At 56.0% G+C, this 26929-nt stretch overlaps 2 long non-coding RNA genes across 2 annotated transcripts in view; both read right to left on the bottom strand.

The window, feature by feature from the left end:
• Positions 1-26929, bottom strand: part of LOC122212798 — a 62934-nt gene that overhangs the window by 925 nt on the left and 35080 nt on the right. The window lies entirely within an intron of this gene.
• LOC122212800 lies at positions 1090-4590 on the bottom strand. The gene is made up of 3 exons (XR_006199330.1): positions 4483-4590; positions 3439-3580; positions 1090-1594 (listed from the first exon to the last, which is right to left on the bottom strand). It is a non-coding gene; the product is annotated as an uncharacterized LOC122212800 (long non-coding RNA).

Here is a 26929-nt window from a genome sequence, read left to right as displayed (position 1 = left end):
CTCCAGAGTGTCTGCCCTAAAACAAGGACGTTCTCTGACACAATCACAGTACGGTTTTCAAAGTCAGGACATCAACATTGATTCAATACTATTATCTAATCCTCGAATCTTATTCAGACTTGCCAACTGACCTAACGATGTCCTCTATGGAGAATCAATCCCTAATTCTTTTTTTCTAATGTTTATTTATTTTTGAAAGGGAGAACATGAGCAGGGCAGGGCAGAGAGAGAGGGGGACAAAGGATCCGGAGCAGGCTCCACGCTGGCAGCAGTGAGCCCGATGTGGGGTTGGAACCCATGAACTGTGAGATCATGACTTGAGCTAAAGTCAGACACTCAACTGACTGAGCCACCCAGGCGCCCCTCCAATCCCTCATTCTTAAGCCTCCTTTACACATATCCAGAGGGAAACGCAGTCTCGGGATGGCCTTCCGAGGAGAACACCCTGCCTGACCCTTTAAAGTGGACAACGCATCATGCGGACAGCTGGCTCAGGGCCAGCTACAGCACAGGGCAGAGTCACATCAGAGCCCCCTGTGAAGGGAAAAATGTGCACCCCTACATACACTTACCCAAAGAACATGCTGTATCTTGAACAAAGTGAAAAGGTTGATAAGGCTTTAAAATAATAATAATAATAATAATAAAAGAACATATACACAGCCTCAGGGTTCTCTGTCTATTTGCACATCACTGCCAACCCTCACGAACCTAGCCTGCGGGGGACACCAGGCTGCAGCCCCTGTAGAAATGACCGTTCCCGTGGCTCAGTGATGCAGCACCGTAAATCAAACAGCAGCCTGTCTTTGGGTATGATTTTGACATTTGCTTTGCTTGATTGCTGAGGGTTGTCTGGTGCCTGCTTCCACCCTCTGCCTGCGGGGAGGGCCTCACTGGCCTCACCCCATTGTGCATGGCAGTCTCATGGTAAGCCTGGGGAGGGGCCCTTGGGCCCACTTCACAGATGAAAACAGAGAGGTTCGCTATAACAAAGTATCACGGACTAGAGAGCTTAAACAACAGAAATGATTTTTTTTTTTTTTTTTTTTTTTTTTCTGTTCTGGAGGCTAGAGTTCTGAGATCTAGGTGTCCACAGGGTTGGGTTGGTTTCCTCCGAGGGCTCTCTCCTTGGTGGATAGATGGCCTCTTCTCCCTGTGTCCTCACGCCATGAATCATTCAGGGTCGTCCAGAGGAAGAGAACCAACGGGATGTATGTGTCTGTGTACACGCACACATACACGCACACATTTATTTATCATAAACGATTAGGAAGGCCGGCAAGTCCCGAGGTCGGCAGCTGGCAAGCTGGAGACCCAGAACGCTGATGGCAAGTTTCAGTCCAAATGCTGGGAGGCTCGGGATCCAGGAAGAGCCGAGGTGTTGGCGGGAGTCTAGAGCCAGGGCTCAAGGGCAGGCAGGCAGGGGGAGTTTGTGCTCTACTCAGGCCTTCAACTGATTGGACGAGGCCCACCCACGCTGGGGAGGGCAATCTGCTTTGCTCAGTCTATTGATTCAAATGTTCATCTCCTCCAGAAACACTGTCACAGATACATTCAGAAGGATGTTTAGCCAAAGATGTGGACACCCCTCACCCTGGCAAGGTGACACACAAAGTTAATCATCAGACATGGTCTTCCCTCTGTGTATGTCTGTGCCCTAATCTATTTCTTTTTAACGTTTATTTTTGAGAAAGAGAGAGAGAGAGAGTGAGAGAGCGAGTATGAGCAGGGGAGGGGCAGAGAGAGAGGGAGACACAGAACCCCAAGCAGGCTCCAGGCTCTGAGCTGTCAGCACAGAACCCGATGGGGGCTCGAACCCATGAACTGTGAACTCATGACTGGAGCTGAAGTCGGATGCTCAACCAACCGAGCCACCCAGGCACCCCTTCTTTTTTTTTTAAGTTTTGTTTATTTAAGTAATCTCTACACATGGGGCTCAAACTCACTACCCTGAGATTAAGAGTTGCACCCTCCTCCAAATGAGCCAGCCAGGCACCCCTGCCCTAATATCTTCTCAAAAGGACACAAGTAATATTGGATGAGGGCCATCTTAATGATTTCATTTTAACTTAATGGCCCTTTTAAAGACTGTATCTCCAATGCGGTCCCATTCTGAGTTACTGGGGTTAGGACGTCAACATATAAACTCGGGGTGGGGGGCACAACTGACCCCATAACAGGCCCTGACTGGAGAAGGGACCCGGCTTATAAGCTTCGGGGCCCAGCTCTTTCCTCCTGTGAGTTGCCTGGGCATCTGGGGCCCCTCACGTTGGCATGCCCTTCCCCAGGCAGGCTGACCCATCCATCCAATGGCTGCCAAGACAGGGCTGAGGTGCAGACAATCACTCAGTCTGGATAATCTCACGTGCAAAGTCCAGCAATTGCCGAGACAAAAGTGGTTGTTGGGGAGAGCCAGTATTTTCTCCCCCGGCCTCCGGCCGCCAGAGGGATCTTGCTAAGACACAAGGCTGCCAGGAGACCTCAAGCGTGAAAGACTGGAGCCCTGAAGCCTGCTTCCAGCGCCCTCTAGATGCACCTGGCGAGGACAGGTGGATGGAGGCAGGCGGCCTCATCGCAGTCTCTCTGAACTTGAGCTAGGTTCAGCTCTGGCTCCCGGATCCTCAAGCCTTCCCTGACTATCCCGCTGAAGCCCAGCTTCTCCAGGCCCCTGACAATTTGGTGACACTGAGCCTCTGGTGTATACGTCACCATGCCTCACTCTGGTCCAGCAGTGCCTGAACGGGGAGGCCACGCTCACGGGGAACACGGGCCATTTCGCAGCCCACGACTCCATCCTAACAGCTCTCCCGTATAGCCCAGGGCCCGGCCTCTCCCACGCAGAGTGTAGTGCTGGTGGGGGTGGGGGCCGAGGGGTCCCTGGAGGCTCCTTCCTACAGATACTCCCCCTGGCCTCAGCACAGCGAGGGGCAGGAAATGGCCCGCGCCGGACCCGTCAGACTCGTGCCCCAGACTTTACTTCCTGAGGAGAGACACACGGCTGTGGGCTCCACGGATGCAGGCAGCCTTCTTCACAGCTGGGCGGCTCTCCAGGGGGCACAGCGGTCCTGCTCGGGGGCCCAGCCCACTCCCCCAGCTTCCTCTGATCCTCTCACTCCAAGACCCCGGTGTGCTGCAAGGCCTCAAGCCGTGAGCACTCCGGAGAGATCATCTTGGGACAAGAGAGACCTTAGTTCCAAATACTGTGGCCCCGCTGACTTGGCTACCTGCCCTTCATTCTCCCTCGGCTCACCTGCTCAAAGCGGGGGCTTAATGCCTCTTTTGCAGAAGGGGTGAGGGTTTCACCATCAGGTAAAGTGCCCCACCCTCAGCAGTCAATAACCAACAGCCAGAATACACCAGGTGCCCCAAGGCTCTAACAACAAACTCCCCAAAGTGGGGGGTGAAGACTCATCCACCTGCACAACGTGCACATCCCACCTGGTGTGGCCTTCCGCTCAGATGTGGCCGTGCTAATCAGATGCAGGACAGGCCTCTGTCGCTGGCACCCGCCCAAGAGTAGGGACTTCCTTTCTGAGGCAGCCGTGAGACCCTCAGTGCCCGCCCCTTCTGCAGAAAGCCCCTGGAAGAGAAAAGAAAAGCTCCCACACTTTCCCAGAACTGCTCGCATGCTAATGCCCATGGAATTCACAGAGTGTGAAATCAGGAAAAACGAATTCCCTCAGAATAGCTGGTATTCTGATTCCCTCCTCCCAGATCTTTCAAGGCGACCACGGGGAGGCTCCACGGTGCCCCTCCTGCTGGCCTAGGCACCGGCGTTTCTCGGCCAAGGGGTGCGAGCGCACAGAACACACGTGCAGACCATATTGTCAGGTTTGTTAACATTTGAACGCATGGTGTTGGCAGCCTGCATCATTTCCGGGAGCAGTCCCCAAATGCCGCTGCTATCAGTTCCAAATACCTAAAGATGGGGAAACCGGGGCTCAGCAAGGGAAAGCAGCCTGCCCCAAGTCACACAGCAAGGGAAGGGACTTGAACTCTGGTCTCCCGACCTCCAGAACAGGGATCCCCCATTCAGCCTCCCCAAACAGTTCTCAAATTCCTGCCCGGTATCCAGGTAGTCGTGCCTGTTAATCAGATGAGCCACCCATCAGCCTGGAGGGAATGTACCCCGGCAGGGCCAGGCTGCCCTCCCGTGGGGTCACCCCTGCCCAGGATCAAGTCCACTCCAGGGAGGACCCCAACAGCAAGAAACAACGAAAGCAGCATTTGCCCACAGAACACTCTGGGGTGACCACTTCCCTGCAGAAAGCCTACCTGTTTCAGGGCCGGAGGGAGAGGAGGGGACAATCACGCCAAGTTGCAAAGTGACCCACAGCACAGGCCGCCGCCGTTCCTGGCCAGTGGCAAGGACCCTGGGCCGACCTGGGAAGGCCCTCCAGTGGGCAGGCCAGGGTGTGGGGGGGACTTTCCCTCACAGCCCCCTGCCCTACGGCAGAGGTCCTCTCCAGACCGTCCACATACCTTTGATAGACTCCATGCAGCGGCTGCAGGCACAGGAACTGCCAGTAATCCAGGCAAAAGGCCTTGAACTTGAGCGTTTTCACCTTTCGGTCTCCAGCCGGACCACTGTGGCTCCTCCACCGGGGTTGGAGAGGGTTTGGGGGTGGTTGGGGGACTGGCCACGCAGGCCCACCCTGGCCCCACCGCGGCCCCCACTCACATGGCCCGGCCCTGCCCAGCCCGCTCCTAGAGCACAGGCCTCCCATACAAAGAGCAGCGCGCACAAAAGCCTAGCAACTCGTTGGTGCGGCTCACCCGGCCAGTCTTAGACTGCTGCTGTCTCTGGCGGCTGGTTCTTCTTGGGGCTCCTCTGTGGGTCCCCAGGGTACGCCGAGGCAGCCTTGGCTGTGCCCGGCTGCAGGGGCCCCTGGACTGTCATCCTGGGGGGCCTGGATGCTGGGGGCTCCTGATGGCCGTTCCCCAAGCCCCTTCTTCCAGCCAGGCCCCGGACACTTGGCGGCCGTGCCTGCACCTGGCCGGGCAGTCGGCCACCCGCCTGCCTGGCCCAGAGTGGCTCAGGCCCCAAAGACCCGGGCGTGAGGCAAGGAGGGGGCGAAATGACAGACAAACGCTGACCTTGACACCCAGATCAGTTACGTTTGGTGGAATCCTGGTCCGGCCCGAGTGAGCGAGGACTCACCACATAGCCACATGGTATGGGTGGGAGCAGCTTGGCTCTGAAAGACAGGCGGAGAAAGACTGACAGGGCTACCAGGAGCGGTTGCCCGGGCGACAGGGACACATTGATAAAATCTAAAATGGAACCTCGATGACAGCTGCTCATTGGCTGCCGGGAGGGGAACTCCTGTAGCTAGTGAGGGAGGGAGGGAGAAGAGCTGCTGGGCTGGGCTGAGGGGCCGAGGCCAGCCAGGGGCTGTTGGGCAGCAACAGGGTGGGGTGATGGGGGGGACAGGCAGAGTGGGTGGCTCGGTGGCCTCAGGACCTGGCAGTCACAGGCAATGGAGCAGAACCACCAGCCGGGCCTCTCTCTCCATCCCTGCCCGTGGGTCCTGATTCTGCTCTGACCGCCCTAGGGACCATTCCCTATACACCAGCCACAGGGACCTTCGTGTCATTTGGACACACCCTCATGTGGCCCCACGCTGCTCTCAGAATAAAGGCCAAACTCCCGACTGGTGACCGGCTCCTGCTGATGGACCGACAGACCATACCATCTGACCTCTCTGAGGCTCCCGACTCCCAGACACCTGGCCCCCTTCGCACCCCCTGACCCACCACCCCCTTCAGGTCTTCTGTGCAGGGCTTTCTGCTGGGGGTGCCCCCTCCCCCGGGGCAGAGACTCATCATCCAACAGATATCACCTCCAACACCTCCTCAGAGCCTTCTCTGACCATCCGAGCCTCCTTCGCCCTACACCCTGTCTCATTCTCTCCCCTGGACACGCCATCCTCTGAAACGATCCCGTTTAGTCACTCGTTTTCTGCCTGTCTGCCGTGGCTGCAGCATGAGCATCTCCTGGGCATCTCCCGGGCAGGGCCCACACCCCTCCTTTCACAGCCCATCTCACGGGCCAGCCTCATGCCTCGCCCGCCGCTGGCACCCTGTCATCATTAGTTGAAGGAACAAAGGGTCTCGGGTAGCAGAATGGAAGGGTCTGGACCCACAAAGCACAGCACACTCACACCTCCGCTCCTTCAGGTCCCCGGTTTGCTCAACATCATTTACAAAGCGGTGGTCCCTCGGCATCCTTACAACCCTCTCCTGCTGGAAGATGGGGAAGCTGAGGCTCAGAAAAGACTATATGCCCACGGGTGAGGGGTGACATCCAGGAGACATCGGCCGCAGACGGGAGCCTGCGCTGAGCAAGCCCGCCAGGCTTCAGGGGCCTGACCCCAGCCCCGTGCTCTGGCAAAGCCCAAGAACAAGGTCAACGGGCTCAGGAGGGCAGTTTTCTGTCTGCTGTTGGCAAACATGCTGAGCAGAGCTTCTCACCCAGCGGCTGTTAGGGCACCGTCCCCCTCGCCACCAGGGGACACTTGGCAATGTCTGGAGAAGTCTGGGGTGGCCACAACCGGGAAGGAGTGTGCTACTGGCATCTAGTGGCATTTCGATGCTGCTGAACATCCCCCAGGGCTCAGGAGAGCCCCCACGCCAGAGAATGATCCCTCCCCTGCTTCGGAGAGTAGCTCTCTCAGAAATGTCCCATCGTGGACAGTCAGAACTGGAAGGGCATTTCAAATGGCTCAGTCCAAGCCTCCTCTTGTATAAACAAGGAGAGGGAGGCCCAGTGAGGGAAAGGGCACACCCAGCATCAACAGGATGGGTCCAAGCTGGACCCAGGAAGCCCCATGCTGTTCTGGGGCTGGGGAGAGACCAGCCACTGGATAACCGGGCTGGTAACTGCGGGGTAGATGGGGACGGAGGGTGACAGTGGCCATCTGCCAAGGGTGATGAGCCTGTTGGCCTGATTGCCAAGGTAGCACAGGCCCCGTGGAGTGCTGCCCCGCCCCTCTCCCCTGGACAAGGACATCAGCTTCCCTCTCACACCTGTGGCAGAGGAAGCCGGCTGTGCCTTTGAAAGGAGGCAATTACTGGCTGGGACCTTTGTTTCTGAATTCCCAAGCCATGAATGGGGCCTCCAGGACCTCGAATGGCACCTCCTCCCCTCCACTGGGGCCTGAGGGCCAGGTTTCCCAGAGGCTCCGACAGCAGAGCTGGTGACCCTGCTGCACGAAAAGGGCACAGAGGCCACGTGGTGGTAGGGTAGGTGAGGGCCCTGGGTCCCAGGCCTAGATCTGGCACCAATATCCCTCTGGTCTCTGCATCTCAAGTTTTCCTCATCTGTGAAATGCGAACATCGAGCCTGGCTCTGCCTGTGTCCCAAGGCTGCTGTGAGGGTCAGAAGTCAGGACGCGTGGGACTGCAGGATCACAGGAATGGGGGCAGATCCTGTTTAGCGCCTACCTCTTTTCTGTTCCTCAAATGGGCCAAGTATGGTCCACCTCAGGACCTTTGCACTGGCCATCTCCACTGCCTGGATGCTCTTCCTCCAGTCATGGGACTCACCCCCACGTTCCTTCTGGTCTCTGGTTAAACGGCACTTCCTCACAGACCTTCCCCGGCCACCCTCTGATCGCTCTCTATCCCCTTCACCCCGATTTCATTTCCTTCATAGCATTTGCCACCCAACATAGTATATTAAAACCTGATTCCTTTGTTCCTTTGCTGCCTGAGCCCCCGCCTGACACAGTAGCCTAGCAAAGGCAGCACTGTTGACCGTGGTGTAGCAAGCACCTGACACCTGAAATAAGGGCTGGGGGGAGGAGGGGAAAGGGCAGAGCTGAGGGTGGTCCTGCTGTCTGCTCTGACCCCTAGCTTGGTCCTCTAGGACTTGAAGGCACTGGGTCAAGTGCGGCCAGCCTCAGGGGGGTGATTACTATGGCCGCTCCCTGACCACGGCCGCCTGCCAGGCCTGGCGAGAGCTGGGTCTGGGGTAAACCTGAGGGGGCAGGGGGACATGTGACAGTCCCCACCCACCCCCCAGACACTCTGGGACAAAAGCCTCACCCCCTGCCCCCCTTTGTTCCAGAGCCTTTTCCGGCCCGGCCCCTAGCAGAGTGCTGACTAGCTGGCTGTCGGGGGTAGGCAAAGCGGGTGGAGCCACACCGCCATCTGACATGTTGGTGGCTTTCAGAGAAGCCGGTGGCTCAGCTGGTTTACAGGAGTTTCGTGAGCCTCTCACCCTGGGCTCAGCCCGTTCTGCCACAGACACCCATACACCTGCCCAGCACCCCGGGCCGGCCAGGCAGGGCGTCCAGCTGTGAGCCTGCGAAAGCAGAGCATGGCCAGGGGTGGGGGGCTGAGCCCACGCACAGGAGGGATGGAGTGAGGGTCTGCCCGTGTGAGGAACGGAGGGTGCCGATGCTCTGCACGCGGTGCGTGTGAGACTGTGCAAAGCGCTGTGCCAAGAGCTGAGGGTATGAGGTGTGTCCACGGGGGCAAGGAGTGTATTGTGGCCTTGGGCAGCGTTCACAGCAGGATCTGGGTTCAAGTCTGGCTCTGCTGGCCAGCTGAGAATCCTGAACCAGCGACTTGTGTGAAACGGGCTAACACCAACCCGTTCCGAGTGCTCGTGAGGAAGTAGGACACCGTCAGCTTTTGCGGCACCCGCGCACGCCTGTTAGCGTCACGTGTGGCTGTGGCCGTGGAGCGTCCCCCTACAGGGTTATCAGTGTGTGCCGGCAGCCGCCAGCCCCACGCTGGCTCAGGAAAGCACCCCTCTGCCCTTCTCACAGCCTCAGGCAGCTTTAGGGTCTCAGAGCTGGTGGCCATGACCGTCTCGTCCCAGGGGAGCAACTACTAGACCCGCCCCCTGCACAGAGGGCCCAGGCCCTGTCGTGTCGCCAGTGCAGGGGGCTCACGACCACTGGGCCTGCTTTCGGCCTTTCGGGCCCCTTGGTGCGACTCAGCTCCCTCTGCCTCACCCTCCCCGGCTGGGCACGTCCGGCCACATGCAGCCCTGTGGCTCCTCCCTGGGCATATGCCCTTTCCTGGCAGTGGCGCATCTCCCACCCACGGAGAGGGACGCGCCTATTTCCAGTCGGCGTGGCCCAGTCCGCCCCTCCCCGACTCACGCCGCTACACTGGACGTGGCTGCCCATGCCAACACCGCGCCGGGGCCAGCTAGCTGCCCCTTCCTGGTCTTTTGTGGCCCCAGCCTGTGAGCAGAGATCGGCTGACCTCCGATCCAGGGGACCTTCCTGTGTGCCTCAGTCTCTGGCCCCTTCTTGTAACGTTAGACAATGCCTCCTTCTGAAGACATCTCGTAGAAACGACAAGATCCAAAAGCCATGTGAAGGCAGAGGTCCTCAGACACCCCGGCTTCCACGAACCGCGATCGGAAAACCAACTGGAAGCGTCGGCTCGGCCCCTGGGCTGCAACCTGGGCGTCATGGGAACGGGTGGCTGCGGGCTGGCCCTCAGAGGGACCACCAGCCTTGGTTCTCAGAGGAACCCTTAGCCGAGCCCCTGAGGGACCATTCCTAGCTGGACTAGTCCTCAGGGGATGTGTCAGCAGTACTGCTGGTCCCTGGGGGAGTTTGAGGGCCCAATGGGGGGACTAATTTCCCTTGATGCCTCCTGGGGCCCACCCGCGGTGCCGATGGGAACAGGGGGCCCAGAGTGGAGGGAGCGACGGTACCCGTAGCGGTCAGTGGACAGGCTGCTTCTGGTCTCCAGGGAACTCCTGAGGGTGACAGAAGTGAGACAGGGTTACCGGTGACCCCCGACACACAACAAATGCTTCCGGGGGCCGTGCCGGCTCAGGCCACACTGGGTGGTCCCAGGACAGGTCCTGGGGTGGGTGAGCAGCCCCGGGAAGGGTTTGGCGCCCACATGCAAGAAACCATGTGCTTTCTCGCCCTCTGTCTACCTCCCACACTCCCGCTCAGAGACCTCAGTTACAAAGCATCTTTGGCAGCATCAAGTCCAGCTGCTCTCTGTTCGCTGGGGAAGCCAAGGCCCGAGGTCCCCCAGGGGAGTCTCCCAGGCCGAGGCTCTTTGTAGTCAGAGACCCAACTGGGGCCTTGGCCTGCTAGTGTGCAGCTCTGCTCATGGGCCCCCCACCCCTGCCACTGACAAACCCTTGCCACGCAGGAGCTGGCCCCTGCATCTGCACCCTCCTCTCATCCTACCCCATTTTACAGAAGTGGCTTGTTCAGGATTCTCAGCTGGTGAGCAGAGTCAGATTTGAACCCAGGTCCTGCTGTGAACACTGCCCAAGGCCACAATACACTCCTTGCCCACGTGGACACACCTCCAACCAACCTGCTGCCTTACTTGTTCCTGCAACATGTTCCTGCCCCAGGGCCTTTGTACTTGTTCCCTTTTCTTAGGATGCTCAGTCCCCATCACTCACTTGCCATCACTCACTTGCCAGAGAGGCGTTTCCTTGGTGTCTATAGCGGCCCCAGCCGCTTATGCTCTCCATTCATACTCAGTTTTATTTCTTTCAGAGCCCTATGTAAAAAGGGGTAAGCCATTTATCTGTGTGCTTGTTCACTGCCTTTCAGGTGTCCCTCCCCAAAGGCAGGGCCTTGTGTGCCCCGGACATTTTTAGCTCCACTAAGGGCAGGTGGGTGCAGTCAGATGAGAGGAGGGGGCCCTGCCCGAGGTCCCACAGCAACCTGTGAGGCAGCCTCTTAGCCCCCATTGTGGGTGAGGAAACTGAGGCTCAGAGGGGTTAGCACCATACGCAGAGTCTAACAGCTCTGAGAGGCTGGGCTGGGATTGGGACTCAGGTCTGTCCGGCCTGGGACCACCGTGTTCTGTCCCCAAAGAGGCCTCCCGGCCGAGTCCTTGCAGACCACAGGCCAGGCCTACGATCTCCATGCCCAGAGCCCAGAGGCCCGGCAAAGAGACTTGATGTCCAGGTTTGGATCTGGCCCCAGAGACAGCCCAACCTGAGGTCAGGGCCCGTTCCACCCTTGACTCACCATGGATTTGGTACAAGTCCCTTCACCCCTCTGTGCCTCAGTTTCCACATTTGTAAAAGGATGGTAAGTAACAGTAAGTCACTCACAGGAGGAAATAATGGATGTGAAATGACTGTGGAGAAAGAAACAGGAGCCTCTGCTTGCTACGCACGGTGGCATGGCCAGTGTCTGAGGCCTTTGGGGTCTTGGGTGTGCCTGTCAACACTCGGTGGCCTGGCTCCCCCTTCCCTGTCCCTGCCTTTCCGGGCAGCGGCTGCTATGACAGCCGACACAGCCGTGGAGGCACTGTCCCTGGACTCCACCTCTCCTCCCACGCCAGGCTGCCTTTCCTCATGGGACACCACCTCTCCCCACTGGGGGTCCCCTGCACACCTCTCCCCCACCCAATGTCTCAGAAGCCCAGGGCCCCTGCTTCCCGTGGGCCTGTGCTTGGCGCTTGGGCTTTGCCATTCTGAGCCAATGCTGGGTGCTTACCACGGGTCATCTGAGCTTCGGCCTCGGTTTACCTACTTGTCCTTACCACAGCCTTGATGGAAACTCTCCCTGCTGGAGGCTGACCCCCCGCCCCTTCCACATCCCCACTTCCGGTCCAACGAAAGCATCGCTGGTTTTCTGGGTCCCGTGTTCAGCAGATTAGCTTCCCCAGAACCAAGCCCTGCCCCAGGCGCCCCCTCCTTCTCCAGCCCCGGCTGAAGAGGCCACGGACAAGCTTCCCTCCCCCCTGGAGCCAGAGCCGCCCCAGGGCCGTGCACTGTGCCTGTGTCAACAGCACCTTGCCAGAGCCCAACGAGAACAGGGGACGTAAAGGACGGTGTCAGGATGCCACCCCGTCACTGTTCCAGACTGTTTGCTGTCCTGCGCCTGCCCCAGTGAGCGATGGCTTTTCTGGGAGGGAGAGAGGGCGGGGCTGGCGAAGCAGGCCTCACCTCCCTGCCGCGCCAGGACCCTCACTGGCAGAGGCGAGCGATTCCTGCCTTTGGGAAGCCCCTAGTCCAGACAAGGGGACCCAGCCCTCAACGCCTGTCGCCCAGTGACTGGCCCCTCCAGTCAGGTGAGGAGATACCAGTACGAGAGCCCCCTAGTGCCAGGTGCGTTTCTCATCTAAGCCTTGATAAACCTCATGAGGCACAAGGAATTTACAAATGCTACCAGTGCAGCTCAGAGCCACTCTATACCCGGAACACCACTCCATCCCCTGCCTCTTTATTCCGCAGCAAACTCTTATTCACCCTGCAAAACTGTGCTCAAATGTCAACTCCTTGGTGCAGCCTTCTTTGCCCACACTGACCCCCCACGCAGACTACCGTCTCCCTTCCTTCCTCCTTTCCCCTCTCCCTCCTTCCCTCCCTTCCTTCTCTCTCCCACTCCCCCAATGACCATGAGTATTTGTTGAGCAGTTCCTATGTGCTACGAGGGAGGCGTTGCTGTTAACACTTTACGGCGATCAACTCATTCAGTCTTCACCGGAGCCCAGGAGGGAGGTACAGTGACACTCTGCTATGTTGTGACACACGGGTCCAAGATGTTGAAGGGTGCAGGAGATTTTCCAAGCAGATAGTACTGTCACTGAAGTATGCATGTGAAGACGGGGACTGTCTGTTGAGCACCACCTGCCCCCACAGGACTGAGGGGCCCTAATAGCCATGCAGGGCTGACCTGGCCTGCCGTGGCCCAACCCTAAACCCTGTGGCGGGTGGTGAGCTCTGCTTGGGCTCTCCACTCCTCCCCACCCTCTCTGCCTATCCCTGGGGTCCCCTCGGTGGCCTGAGCCCCTTGGCGGTCTCCTTCCTGCTGTCTCACTGACCCTCCATGAGCCCAGTGAGGACTGGCTCTAAGAGGAGAACCAGCCTCTGCCATGCACCCTGCTGGGTCCATGCAGCTTTGGAGTCACAGACGGAGGCCCGTTCCGCTCACCACTGTCTGCTGCTCAGCCCAGCGGTCAACAGGAAAGGTTCGGGCCCGCGCAGGACAGGCCCAGGTTGAGGGTGCTCGGAGAACACGAGAGACCGCCTGGCTGAGCATACCTGGCTTTGGAACCGACCACCTGAGCTCACACCCCAGTCCAACCTTGGGGGCGACAGAAACTCGAAGCCTCGACCTCCTCCTCCGATGATAATAAGAGCTCCACCTCACACGGATGATGCGAGATGAGGTGGTCAGCACAGAGCCCGATGCAGGGCTTGAACCTATGAACCGAGAGATCATGACCTGAGCCGAATCTGGATGCTTAACTGACCGAGCCGCCCAGCCACCCTATTGGTTTATACATCTAAAGCACTTAAGACAATGCCAGATACAGAATCAGCATTCCATAAATGCCAGCTATCATTAGTATAGATAGGATTCAAAAGATTTGCCTATTACTCAATATATCTTATGTAACATACGATATAGAATATATTAATGCTTAACACCAACAGTATAGAAGTGAAATATTAATGTGTCACATTAACATTGATTCTACATCAGTAGATATTTGTGTTATTCACATACATAAAATCCTCATTTTATATGCAGGGAAACTGAGAGGTGGTTTCTTCAATGCCACCAGTCCTACATGAGGACTGGTGCTGCTGTACCTCCCCCTGCTCAGGGGCCCCAGGATCTTTGGGGGACCCCGGACCAGGCTCATGGACACAGGGCTCTCAGTCAGCCAGGCAGGGCTCCAGCTCCTCTTCTGGTCTCCAGTTCTAGCTCAGGGCATAAATAGCCCATTCCGGCCACCCTGGACCAGGAAGACCGCCCCGGGACAGTCCTTCCTCTGAATCCCCCACCCCCAGCCCTCCTTTATGGGGCTCCTGGGGAGGCCACTTCCTTTTCCTTCAGAATAAACTGGCTGCTCCAGTCTCCCCTGGCACAGCTTCTAAACAGCACCCAACTATTTACACAAAGTTCAGGAACAGGAAAAACTACTCAGTGTGCTGTAAGAAGTCAGGGGAGGGCTCCCCTGGGGGATGGGCCAAGACTGGCAGGGCCCCAGGGGGGCCCCAGGGGGGCCCCAGGGGGCTTGATCATGAGTGGGGTTCTAGAGGGGGCCTGGGTCGTCTTGGTTTTGGGGCCTTGGTGCTGATTACGTGAGTGTGTTGTTTGTGACAACGCAATAAGCTGTACACTGTATTTTAATAAAAGTTTACGTGAAAACAAACTGCCTGGTTCAGTCCCAGCCCGGGGCAGCAGGAAAAACCTTGGGCCGCTTGCAGCTGGATGCCATCCCCTTTAGTCACCCTGCAGCAGCTCTGTGGCCCTGGGAAAACCCCTTCCCCTCTCTGGCCTCAGTTTCCCTCTGCTGAATGAGGAAGTGGTCAGTGTGTCTATTCCTGGCTGTACAGCAGGAACGGAGCCTCTGAGAAACACTGATGTACGGATGCCTGGGCCGTAAGACGGACCATTAAGTCATATAGCCTCTGGGGGTGCGTTTCTGCACCTTTGCTTTGTTCTAATTCTTTCCTTTGAAAAAACCATAGCTTCACAGGAAGCTGTAAAATACAACGTCCTGGGAGGTCCCGTGAACCCCCATCCCCAGCCTCCTCCAGCCATAACCCCTTGTGCAACTGCAGACACCATCCAGACCAGGAAATTGACATAGGTAAGTCCGCCGAGGTTATTCTGACTTCACCAGACGAGCACATGCGTGTGCGTGCATGTGGGTCTCCCTGTAATTTTACACCCGGGTCGCTTGCGGTAGTCCCCCGCCGAGATCAATCACACAACTGTTCCATCACCAGGCTCTCGGTGCTACCCCCCATAGCCACGCCCACCTGTCCTCCGCAGTCCCTCCCTGCCGACAATCTGTCCCCGGGCTCCACCATTTTGCCCTTTCAGGAATGCTATACAAATGAAATCGTGGACTTTCACTCAGTGTCCCTGGAAGTTCATCATTACTTCCTTCCTCTTGACGGCTGCAGAATACATGCTCCACGGCACAGATGCACCAGTTTAGTATCCATTCCCCCCCGAAGGGCATCTGGGCACCTTCCAGTTTGGGGGCTGTTCTGAATAGAACCACGATGACCATTCTGATACAGGATGTTGTGTGACCATAAGTCTTCATTTCTCTGGAATGAATGCCCAAGAGTGCGATAGCTAGGTCATACGAGAAGCGTGCATTTACTCTGAAAGGAAACCGCCAAACTGTCTTCCGGAGCAGCTGGACCGTCTTACATTCCCAACAGCGAGGCAGCAGCGGTCCGGTTTCTGCGCATCCCTGCCAGCGTCTCATGCTGCTACTATTTTTTTTTTTTTTTTTTACATCAGCCACTCTAATAGCTACGGGGCGAGAGCTCACTGTGGTTTTGGGGTGCATCTCACTGACGGCCCATGTTGTTGACCATTATTGTTAGGTGTGTTTACCTGCCAGCCGCGTATCTTCTTTGGTGAAATGTCTGTTCGCGTGCACCTTCATTTTTCAAAGCTCCCCGGATGGGTTTGATGTGCGACCAGCTAATCCCCTAGGAGCTTCCGAACTTGGGAAGTTCTGTCAGTTTTAAAAAGAACACGGTCGCTGCTGTAAGAATTCTGGGCAGCCTGCGCTTTCTGGAAGGGCTACCTGCAGAGTTCTGTGGTGGGGTCCAGGCTGCTACAGGTGGCTTGGAGTTACTGTGTCTCAGGCCAGAGGGGGAAGTTTGTCTGTTCCTGACAAGGAATGGGGAGAAAACAGAGAGCAGAGACAGAGGGGAGAAGGAGGCTCTGGAGGCCACGTGGCATAGGAGGGGACCCCTCCCTCCCACGGGAGCCTCTACAGGTATTACTGTCTCGTACAGAGCAGTGAGTGGCTAAGTCCATGTCTAGGGCGAGGGCATGACCCAGGAGGGAACTTGAGGCAAGCCAGCTCCAGACTGTCGCAGGCCCCGGAATGGACCTATTTGTGGAGTTTACGTCAGTCTCCAAAGGGGTGCGGAACGCCGTACCCCTCCCAGTTACAGGGCCCCCTCCCTCTCATTAAATAAGCAATAAATGCCCACTGCACCAACTGTAGAAATAACAGCAGAGCACAACAAGGAAATGAAATCATCCGCCGTCCCAGCTCTCTAGGGACTAACCAGTGTAACTATTTGAGGGTACTTTCTGGCTGGGCCTTTCTCTAAATGTGTGCCTGTGACTGGGCGTATATATGTTTTTTGGTTACACAGAAATACATTCTGTTCTATAAAATACATCCACCCCCTCACCCCACACTTGTCTCAAGCATGTTTTTAGGTCTTCAAACATCCCTCCACGTCACCCCTTTGGAAGCTGCCTGGAACCCCTGTGGGTTCCTCACCGTCCCAGGTGGGTGCTGGCTTAGGTCCATCTCTCCTCTCCTGGTAAACAAAGCTGCGGGACCGTCCCATCAATGCGGCCTCTGTGCACAGGTTGGGATGTTCCTCTAGGACCCATTCCTGGAATTTCTGGGTCACAGGGTGGGAGTGTTTTGATGTCTCTGGGTACACACAGACGCTGACCCAAGAGGTTGGGTCAACACACTCCTGGTGGCAGTGATGGTGAGTGGCCATCTCGGGGCTCCAGAAGTTTCTCTGTTGGGGCAGAGATGAGCGCAAGGGAGAAGGTGCTGGGTGGCACTGTGCCCCACGCAGAATGCCCTTACTCGACGCCAGGTCCACAGGAATCAGCCGTGAGACATGCCGCAGAGGCTGTGTGAGCAACGGTGCACCAGGTCTGTGCTTCTGACCCCTCCACCGGCTGTCGGGGAGAAAGTAGCTAACAGCCAGGGCCAGGTCTGGGGCTCGCCCCTCACCACTGGCCTCCAGAGTCAGTAAGCAGGGTGCCTCTCTGGGGGCGTGGAAGCAGAGACACAGAGAAGGTGCCCTTATCCCTCAGGCGTGAGGCTTTTTGCCCACCGACTGGGGTTCCCAGTTCTGGTCTCACAAGCGAAATGACCCTGCCCCAGTCTCTGCTTCCTCATCTATGAAACGGGGCTGATCTTCCCGCCTCAGAGGCCGTTAATGAGGCTCCTGGGAGCTTACAGACTGGAGGTGCCTTGTAAACAGACGGATGTGAAGCGTTGCCATGCTGGCTCATGCCCGGGCTATCCCGCCCAGTCCCCCAAACCCCACCTGGGGCCTCCCTCTGAAAAGGCCACAGAGGGCTCCTGCCCGCCCACCCTCTGCCTTCCTGTCCTGGCTCTGGGCCCCAGACAGCCCTGCCTGCCAGCCTGAGGCCCCACCGCCCAGCGGCACAGTGAGACGATTATCTCCAGGCTGGCCTCTGTGCCCTTCCGTCCTGCCAGGCAGTTCTGCCCAGGAGCTCAGCCTGAGTCTGGAAAACTCCCTGCTGGCGGTGGGATGGGGGTTGGGATGTGTCTCTTTGCAACGCCCCCTGGGCAGAGGTGTGGAGAGAGAGATCAGGGTGGCCAGGCAGGGGCCCTGGGTGAGACCCCGAGGGCATCTAGTCCCTCTCTGGGCCTCAGTTTCCCTGCCTGCACCATGAGGGTGTTTGTCTAAAGAAGTGGTTCTTCACTCTGTGTGTGTGGGGGGTGCGTCAGGCCATTTGGGGACAGTGATTCATTCATCCCACTTAGTAACCATGCAGTCCCCACTTTGGGCCAGGCTCTCTAAGAGCTTAGGACTGACTCACATCACCCTCACAGCCAGCCTGCGATGTGGGATGTCCTTATCTCCACTTCACAGATGAGAAAACAGAGGCTCCCGGATGTGATCAGGGGCATTATTCCGAGCACAGGACGATACGGAGTGAATAAGACAGACCCATCACTGTCCGTGTGGACGGAGGGGGGCACACCAGAAAAGTAGGTAAGGATATGTGCACAGACAAGGCCGCTTGGACCAGTACAGAAAGGAGGAGCAGCTGCACGAGACAGGAGAGACACTAGCCAAGAAAAGCCCCTAAGAAGTGACTGCTGGCTCTGAAGGGCGGGGCTCCGTGTAATGGATAAGCAAGGGAAAGGCCTGAGGCGGGAGCCAGCTGTGCACGTTCAAGGTGAGGGTCCCTCATGTGGTGCACGGGGCCAGGCCAGGCATCTGCTGCAGGAACGAAGCCTGGCTTGGAGAAGGAAGCCCACTGAGTCCCCCAATACCACCACTCCAGCCCAGCATGGAGCCCAGTTCAGGGCTTGAACTCACAACCCTGAGATCAAGACCTGAGCTGAGATCAAGAGTCAGATACTTAATGGCTGAGTCACCCAGGTGCCCCAAGCTTCTCAAGGGCTGTAGAGGGCCCCGAAGCCTTAGTGGGGGATGGTGGGGGGTGGTGTCTGGATAAAAGGGGAGCCCTAACCTACACCCTCGGTTCATGGGACGGAGGGGCTGGAGAGGAAAGCAGCTCAGTGTGTGGGGGCTTCTATTTCAGGGGTGGCAAGATGCCATCACAGCTCTGTCCCCCACACGGCTGGTCTCTGCTTGGGACACAGAGCACTCTCTGGGCAGATGGCTATGGCCCAGGCAGAAGGCCTTGGGTGTCCTTGGCCCACGGGGTGGGCTGGTGGCTGCAGCAGCAGCAGGCAGAGTCCGTCTGTGGCTCAGCCGAGTGGGTGGATGGAGGCAGTGTCCCCACTGGAGGGTGAGAGTGGCGGTCCGACCCAGCCCCTGACCTCCCCAGACTCCAACCTACAGAACACCCAGCTAGGCCCTCCCCCAGCTCCCCTCTCTGTACCAGCAATTCCCATATGGGGGGGCCCATTTTGGTGATAGCACTGCCACCCACCCAGACCCCCAAGGCAGACCCCTGAGTACTATAGTCTGTGAAACCTTTGATGCCTTCCTCTCCCTCCCCGCCCCCCCCCCCCCCCCCCGGCCTCGGGCTGACCCTCATTGGACACTCTGCTCCATGAGCTGCCTTGGCCTCCCCCTCGGACTACCTCTGGCACTTCCCATAATGCCTGCCCCACCCAACCCAGGCCTGGCATGGGAGCACCCTCTGGACAGTGCTTTCTGGGTGAAAGAAAGAGAGACAGACAACAAACTTCTGGCTGAAGGAGACAACGTGGGACATCCTTCTCTCACCTGACAAACACCGAGAGCTGTTCTGCGTCAGGCTCTGGCCTGTCACTAAGGCCTGGCTCAAGTGCCACCTCCTGGGCATAGCTCCCCTGGGTCTCTGGTCCCTCAGTCAGTACAGAGATAGTTGCAGAGCACAAAAAGGAGGGGGGTGTGGCTGGAGGGAGCAAGTAGGGGGAGGCTGGAAGGCTCCTGAGGGCCTGGCCCCGAGATCCTATGACCCGATATGTGTGCAATGTCAGCGAGACAGATGTGGCCCTAGGAGAGGGGGTGAGCAACCCTGCTGTCCCCAAGCCAGAGTCCATACCCTGGCTTTCCACTGATGGGCTAGGTGACCCTGGGGGAGAGCTCTGTCCTCTCAGGGCTCATGTCCCTGTCTGGGGCTGCCTGGTAGGGATACCTCTCTGAGGCCTGATGACAGGCTAAGCGCGTGTCTACAGAGGCAAAGCCATATGCACAGCGCGGCTAGGGAAGGCTGCTGGAGGGGAGGACACCCTGTGTGTCTGGCCCGTGCAGCACCCACCCTGCCCGTGGAGCTCTGGGGTTGGCAGATCCTCACCCTTAGGCTCCAGGAGGAAGCAGCAGCCCTGAGAACAGGAGGGGGAACCCACACTTGGTCCAGGGAACACATCAGCTGAGTGCAGGACCCGGACCCGGACCCGGACTACCCAGGCCCGAATCCCCTTCAGCCCACAGGGCCCTTGAGGCTAGCTACGTGCCTCCTGGAGCCTCGAGCTCTTCTTCTAAGGAAGAGCCTCCAGACCCTGCTCTGCCTCTCTGGTGGCTCTGAGCCTCATAGGTACCTCCTAGTGAGCGCTCTCTAACCTGGGAAACGCCATGGACAAATCTCGGGCCCTGTACATTCCGGCTGCAGAAGCCCAGGCCATCTGAGGGCCTCGCCCTTGCTGAGAAATTGCTCTCCCCTGAGAACCCTTTTGTGCCACCTGAAGTCATCTCTGTGAGTCCTCACTCTGGCCTCAGGGGCCCGGGAATGGCCCATTTACAGATGCGGGGCAGGCCTGCCCCACAGCCCTCACTCTGCCTCTCCCCCAGGCTGCTCCCCTCCAGGGAGACAAGGCGCAGACAGGTTTCCCCCTCCCTGAGGTGCTGGTTAAAAAGGATGTGAGGTCGATCTGAAACACAATTTTTTTTTTTTTTTTTTTGGAAATATACGGTGCCCCAGGCAGCGTAAAAAAAAAAGTGTGTGTGTTTTTTTTTTTTTTTTTAAATACATACTACTGGGAAAAAGAGCAAAGATGAAATGGTAAGAAAAATGATTTCTTGTTTATAGGTCCCAGCTTGGCTAAGAAGGATGGAGGTGCGGCAGCCTGGGGTGGGAGGTCACCTGGTCCCGGGCATCGAGCATGGGGGTGGGGGGCGGTCCTGAGGATTTATGTAGATACACCCAGGGGTAAACCCTGTCCTCCCATCCGTAGAGCCCCTGGCACTCAGGGTCAGTGAGTCCAGGCTCTGTGCTGGGGCCAGGGGCCGGCCGCCTGGGTGAAGGGGGGCATCCCTGTGCCTACCTGTGGCTTTGGTAGCTGTGTGCATATGCCCCAGCTGAGGCGGCCAACTTGGCCTATGTTGCCTTCTGCTTCCAAATATACTCAGTGGGCTGTCTGTAGCCTCGGTTTACTGCCCCGCCCCCACAAACACACACAAGTGAATCCTCCCCCTACATGGTCAGGTGGGGCTGACCCCACCTGCCCAGCTCTAGAGGCAGCCAAGTGACAGAAGCAAGCTGACTGGCATACAGCCTTCCCTGGGCCATGGAGGTGGTTTCGGGAGTGGCCATGAGCCCCAGGGCTGACCAGTGAGATGGGAGGCCAGAGCTCCCACAGGGGAACATGACCCCAGGGGACATGACAAACAGGGGAGCAGAGTATTAGAGCCCCTGGCACCAGCCACACTGAAGCAGACCCCTGGGCTGTGCCCGGATAGTAACCATTCAAATCTCTTCTGACTCGAGTTTCTGTCCTTTGCCGCCCAAGGGCTCCTGGGTTAAGTCCGCTCCCCAGCCCCGGCCTGGCTTCCTTCCCTTCCCAGATGTCCATGTTCCTTAAGCCCCAGTGTGTCCCAAAGCTTCTCTCTGCGTGGTGAGAATCCAGGGAAGGCAGGGGACAAGAACAGTATTTTAGGTGACAGATCCACCATGTGCTTTATTACCTCACAGGATCCCGATGGCTACCCTGCAAAGCTGGAATTATTGGCCCCACTTGACAGAAAAGGAAACTGAACTTCAGAGAGGTTAAGCCATCTGTCCCAAGCCCCACTGCCACCGGGTGGCAGATACGGGGCTCCATCTGAGCAACGTCTTGGAGGGTGGCTGGGCCCTGTGGCAGGGGGTGATATTGGAAAAGCCCTCGAGAATGCCAACACGGTGCCCCCTCCCAGCTCCGCTGTCCCCCCACCCCCCCGCCCCAGTCTCAGGGAGCTCCTCTGAGGCAGCCTGATCACCCAGCAGCCCTGGAGATTGTCGGGGACTGAAGCCGACCCAGGATGGGGGATTGAGGGACTTGGAAGGTGCCTGCAGCCATCTGGGTGACAACGGAGTGAAGCCGGGCCTTTCTCTCTTGTTCGATAATGAGAGCAAATGTGAGGAAGGCTCTCTGTGTTATCGCAGGGCCCAGCAAGCGTGGCGAGACACAGGCTGTGATTTTCAGTGAGGGCTGTGGTGATTAAAAATGCATCACTTCCCTTATTAACCATTCCAAACAGATGCCGGGACCGTCTTGACGAGGAATGGAACCGCCGAAGCCAATAAAACATCTTGCATCTGGCGACTCACTTTCCTCTCCAGGAATCTGTCTTGCTTGCCTCAGCTGCGGGGTTCTGCGTGCCTGTGTGTGTGTGTGTGTGTATCCGCCTGTGTGTGTGTGTGTGTGTCTATCTGTGTCTATTTTTGGTGACTGGCACCGCTCCTCGGAAACAGAGCGGAAAGGCCTCAGGTCCATATGAAGGGGACAGCGGTCCTCTATGGCCGCCTTATGACATTGCCACAGGCTGGTCTGCTGGGTGGTCTCCTCCTGGGTCTTCATGGGAATCTGCGAAGTCATGCTGGGCTGTGTGTGTGGCTGGGGACCAGCAAGTGTGCCCCCAGCCCCCAGCTCACAGGGCCATGAGCATTTCCTGACCACAGAGCAGCACTCATTCTCTATTCGCTTGTATCTTCATCCATAGAATGCCGACTGCTTCTTGCTTTGGGCCTGGCCCAGTCTAGGCAGTGGGGGTACAAGGTGAGATAAAAAGCCATGTGTCCTGCCCAGAGGAAGGGAACACGTCTTGAGGCCTTGACAGCCAACACCTCTCCCTGCCCAGCTGCCTCCCCTCCTGCCAATCACCCCTGCATCCTTCTCAGTGTCTGGGGCTCAGGTGGGCCTGACTCTGCTCCCAAGAACAGGCATGGCACTCAAGCTGGGCCCAGGAGAGGCAGGCCCAGACTTCACTGACACTGTCGTGCGAGAGAAGCTCTGAACTTGAATTCAAACTTAAATCTGAAAGGGATGAGCCAGCACTTTCCATCGGGCCCCTTGAGGAGGAAGCCAATGCAGGGGGAAGCTAGACTCAGAGCAGAAGAGGGACAGGTCCAGGGTCAGGACTGGAACTTCTGGATCTAGCCATGCCTGAAGCTTTGGGGATATGTGAGAATCTCTTTTCATTTAGGCCAGTTTGAAGTGGGCACTCTGTCACTTGCAACCAAAAGTCCTAATACATGTACCTTCTAATCGTTATAATTCTGAATGGATATTTTAATATTGAGTGATTGTTTCAATAGAAAGATACACAGAAAACTATATGATATGAGGGAAGGAGGGGCAAGTTCTTTGAGAAAGGGGATATAGGAAGGAAAAATGGAAGTTTCCATTTCCAGGATGTTGCAGCTGAGTCTAAAAGGATGACTAGAAGCTTGTCAGGCAGACAGTGCATGGAAAGGCATTACATCCATATGGAACAGCATGTGTAAAGGCGTGGAGGTGAGAAGCACAACAGCGAAAGTCAACTTACTGAAGGGCTTGGGCTTCTTCGGAAGGATGTTGAGGAGGGACATGAAACTAAATAAATCCCTTCGTGGGGTATGGGTTCAAGGGGGAGAGGTTAGAGGCAGGGGGACAGTGCCTCTGGAGAAAGGGAACAGCAGGTCTGGAGGCCTGTGGTGGACAGTCGGTACTTCTCTCTGCCCTGTATACAGCAAGGGGTGGGATGGGAGAGAAGAAATGTGTTGGGGAGACGTATGGGTGAGGTATGACGGCGACGCAGGGTCAAAGTCGACACCCAGGTTCCTAGCTTGGGCATTGGATGGATGGTAGTGCCATTTACCTACCTGGGGACCCAAGAAGAGGTACAGGGTGTAAGGAGAGACGACCCGGCCCCTTTTGGATGTGCTGGGGTACGGAGCCTCGGGGATGCTCAGGAGAAGCATCCAGGAGGCTATAAGAATCTGGCTGGAGGCCCGGCTCCAGGAGGGACAGGTGGGGAGAGAGTGGGTTGAAGAGGGAAGGCCGGGCAGAGCCCTGGGCATGTGGATATTTATGGGCAGAAGCAAAGGCCAGCAAAGGAGAGGGAGAAGGAGCCGCTGGAGCAGTGGGAAGAGGCCTGGCGAGCTCCCTGCCCACAGCTGCAAGCTGCGTTCCGCAGCCCCTCCCCTGCAGGTCCTTCCTGGGGATCCGCCATCTGCCCTGTCCTGCCACAGTGAGTTAGGACCTGCTCCTGCCTCCCCAAGGACCTGAGATAACATAAGAATGGCATTTCTTAGCAAAAAGGAATCCCAAATGAGCACCAAGCTTCATGTTCAAAGATGTTCATCGCAGCATTATTTATAAGAACAATGAGCAAACCTGCCCACCTGTCCCCTGACGTCATCCACCCCGTCACCCTCAAGCCACTATCTTCGGAGCACTTACCACTTTCTGAAAGCATCCCATTTGTTTGCTGACTGTCTCCCTCATTCAGGTATAGACTCCGTAAAGAGGAGGGGATTCTGCTTGTTTTACTCACTGGTATAGACTCAAGCCTCGGGACCGCGCCTGGCACATAGTAGGCACGCCTCACAGGCAGTGTGGGTTTGGCTCCAGGCCATGACGATAAAGCCGGTGTCGCAATAAAATCAAATGAATGTTTTGGTTTGTGCGTATAACACTGCATCTAAAAGTTACGTTTACACGCCACGGTTGACTCTCGAACAATGTGGGCATTAGGGGCTCTGACCCCCATGCAGTTCGAAATCTGCGCCTACATTTTGACTCCCCCTAAACTTAACTGCTAATAGCCTCCCGCGGACCAGAGCCTTACCGGTAACATAAATGGTCGGTTAACCCATACTTTGTGTGTTGTATCTATTATGCACTGTATTCTTACAGCTCTAGCTGTAAGCAAGCTATAGAAAAAAAAACTTTATTAAGAAAATGATAAAGAAGGGAACTAAAGCAAGCTATAGAAAAAAACTTTACTAAGAAAATGATAAAGAAGGGAAAATACATTTGTAGTACTGTAAAAACTCCACACATACGTGGACCCACACAGTTCAAACACGTGTAGTTCAAGGATCAGTCACACTGTTGTCTATCGAGTGTGCGATTGTCTTGTGTCCAAAAAAGCAATATACATACCTTAAATTAAAAATACTTTGGGGGCGCCTGGGTGGCTCAGTCGGTTAAGTGTCCGACTTCGGCTCAGGTCATGATCTCGCGGTTCGTGGGTTGGAGCCTCGCATCGGGCTCTGTGCTGACAGCTCAGAGCCTGGAGCCTGCTTCGGATTCTGTGTCTCCCTCTCTTTCTCTCTGCCCCTCCCCTGCTCGCACTCTCTCTCTCTCTCTCTCTCTCTCAAAAATAAAACATTAAGAAGAAATTTTAAAAAAAGTAGACAATAATGCATTGATTGACGCTTCCTTTCACAAGCCATTTCTCTGTAGCCTGCAATGCTGTTCGAGAGCATTTCACCCACAGGAGAACTTCGTTCAAAATTGAAATCAATCCTTGCAAACCCGGCCGCTGCTTTATCAATTAAGTTTATGTAATATTCTAAACCCTCGGTTGTCATTTCAACAATCTTTACGGCATCTCCACCAGGAGTTCATTCCATCTCAGGAAACCACTTTCTTGGCTCATCAGTCAGAAGCAACTTCTCATCTGTTCAAGATTAATCATGAGATTCCGATAATTCAGTCCCATCTTCAGGCTCCACTTCTAATTCTGGTTCTCTTGCTCTTTCCGCCACAGCTGCAGTGACATCCTCCCCTCAAGTCCTGAACCCTTAAAGTCCTCTGTGAGGGTTGGACTCAACTTCTTCCAAATTCCTGTGAAGGTTGATATTTTTGCCCCTTCCCATGAATCACGAATGTTCTTAATGGCACCTAGAATGGCGAATCCTTTCCAGAAGGTTTTCCATTTACTTTGCCCAGCGCCATCAAAGGAATCAGGATCTATGGCAGCTATAGCCTTAGGAAATGTATTTCTTAAACAATAAGACTTGAAAGTTGAGGGGTGCCTGGGTGGCTGAGTTGGTTGAGTGTCCCAACTCTTGATTTTGGCTCAGGTCACAATCTCACGGTTCGTGAGATCGAGCCCCACGTCAGACTCTGCACTGACAGAGCAGAGACTACTTGGGATTCTCTCTCTTCCTCTCTCTCTGCCCCTCCCCAACTTGTGCATGTGCTGTTTCTCTCTCACAGTAAATAAATTAATTTAAAAAATTTGTAAATGTTTATTTATTTTTGAGAGAGGGAGAGAGAGAGAGAGAGAGTGAACAAGTGGGGGAGGGGCAGAGAGAGAGGGAGACACAGAATCCGAAGCAGACTCCAGGCTCTGAGCTGTCAGCACAGAGCCCGACATGGGGCTCGAACCCACAAACTGTGAGATCATGACCTGAGCTAAAGTTGGATGCCCAACCGACTGAGTCACCTGGGCACCCCAATAAATAAATTAATTAACATATACACACACACACACATATGTAGGGGCGCCTGGGTGGCTGAGTCACCCAGGCACCCCAATAAATAAATTAATTAACATATATATATATATATATATATATATATATATGTATAGGGGCGCCTGGGTGGCTCGGTCAGTTGGGCATCCAACTTCAGCTCAGGTCATGATCTCACGGTTTGTGGGTTCGAGCCCCGTGTTGGGCTCTGTGCTGACCGCTCAGAGCCTGGAGCCTGCTTCGGATTCTGGTTCTCCCTCTCTCTCTCTGCCCTTCCCTGCTCACGTTCTACCACATTCTCTCTCAAAAATCAATAAACATTACAAACATATTTAAAAATATATAAAAGGAATCTTTTTGTCTGAGCAGCAGGTCTCAACAGTGGGCTTAAAATATTCAGCAATTCACGTTGTACACGGATGTGCTGTCATTCAGGCCTTATTGTTGCACGTAGAGAGCATTGGCAGGGTAGATAAAGCGTAACTGTCAAGGGCCCCGGGATTTTCTGCATGGTAAGTGAGCACTGGCTTCGACTTAAAGTCACCAGCTGCATTAGCCCCTAACAAGAGAGGCAGCCTGTCCTTTGAAGCTTTGAAGCCAGGCATTGACTTTGCTTCTCTCGTTATGAAAATCCTAGACGGCGTCTTCTTCCACCAGAAGGCTGTTTCATCTACACTGGAAATCTGGTTAGTGAACCCACCTTCATTCGTATCTCAGCCTGACCTTCTGGAAAACTCGCTGCGGGTTCTACATCAGCACTTGCTGCTTCACCTTGTCCTCGTATGTCGGGGAGACAGCTTCTCTCCTTAAACCTCACGAACCAATCTCCGCTAGCTTCAGACGTTTCTTCTGCGGCTTCCTCACCTCTCTCAGCCTTCACAGAATTGAAGAGAGTCAGGGCCTTGCTCTGGATTAGGCTTTGGCTTAAGAGAATATTGCGGCTGGTTTGATCTCTTATCCAGACCACGAAAACCTTCTCCATATCTGCGTTCAGGCTGCGTGACTTTCTTACCGTTTTTGTGTTCACTGGCGGAGCACTTTGAATTTCCTTCCAGAACTTTTCCTTCGCATTCACA

The sequence above is a fragment of the Panthera leo genome (assembly GCF_018350215.1).
Source record: "Panthera leo isolate Ple1 chromosome F3 unlocalized genomic scaffold, P.leo_Ple1_pat1.1 chrF3_random_Un_scaffold_30, whole genome shotgun sequence".
NCBI lineage: Eukaryota > Metazoa > Chordata > Mammalia > Carnivora > Felidae > Panthera > Panthera leo.
The sequence above is the reverse complement of the archived record's forward strand: the minus strand, read 5'-3'. Positions and strand labels throughout refer to the sequence as shown.